The sequence below is a fragment of the Aulonocara sp. 'chitande type north' Nkhata Bay genome, linkage group LG2 (assembly GCF_057382095.1).
Source record: "Aulonocara sp. 'chitande type north' Nkhata Bay isolate Kocher_YH1m ecotype deep benthic linkage group LG2, A_spYH_male_GT1.1, whole genome shotgun sequence".
NCBI classification, from domain to species: domain Eukaryota; kingdom Metazoa; phylum Chordata; class Actinopteri; order Cichliformes; family Cichlidae; genus Aulonocara; species Aulonocara sp. 'chitande type north' Nkhata Bay.
The window spans coordinates 36,198,144-36,199,117 of record NC_141345.1 but is presented as its reverse complement, the minus strand read 5'-3'; positions in this window follow the sequence as shown (position 1 = coordinate 36,199,117).

Genomic DNA, 974 nt, shown 5'->3' with positions numbered 1-974 from the left:
GAGAGCAGGATGACAGGAAGCTCGGAGGCATGTGTGCTCCATAGGCAGCTAGTGCTGCAACTTTGAATTTAACCTTTGTGTCTCCACACAGTCAGCTAAGCTGCAGGCTGACTCTTTATGTTTCTCTTTCTGCTCGTTTAAAGATGTTGTCAGGTGGGGACATGAATATTTGATTTTTCAAAGCCACTTTTCTGATAGACGTTTATTATAGACGTGACTGTTAAAAGAATAAACTAAAAAAAGTCGCAGGCTTTAAGTAAAATAAAATGCACATGTTTTTTGGGCCAGTGGCCAGCCATTGATCAGAACAGATAACAGCAGCATCTCTGGGGATGTGAGGACTGAGGAGTTATATCTACAATCTTTGTTTATTGTCCAGCTGGATCAGCTCACCATGCCTTCTTGTTTTCTATGGTATGGTATTCTTCTCATTAGTGCTTTTTAAAATAGACCTAATATGCTTTGTTTGTTGTCATATACAGTGGTATTTGTTATAAGGAACCCCATTAGCTTCCACAACAGTGGTTGCTTCCTTTTTTCTGTACAGAAATCTAAACCAAAGCTACAAAGTTTGAAGATTCATTTTCTGATCTTCTATGTTTGATCATTTAAATATTAATCATATTTGCTATTTAATTTCTATATTAGACAACGATAACACAAGTAAACACTAAATTTCTGTAGCCACACCCAGGTCTGATTACTGCCACGCCTGTTATTAATCAGGAAATCGCTTACGAAGGACAAAGTGGAGTAGACCAAAAGATCCTGAAAAGCCAGATATCATGACCCAAGGTAATTTAGGAACAAATGAGAAGCACGGCAATTGAGATCTCAGAGTCTGGACGAGATGATAAAGCCCTTTCAAAAGCTGTGGGACTCCAGCAAATGATAGTGAGAGCCATTATCCACAAATGGCCAACACTAGTGATGTGCAAATCAAGCAATGAACCAGTATTGAACCCCTTCATGAG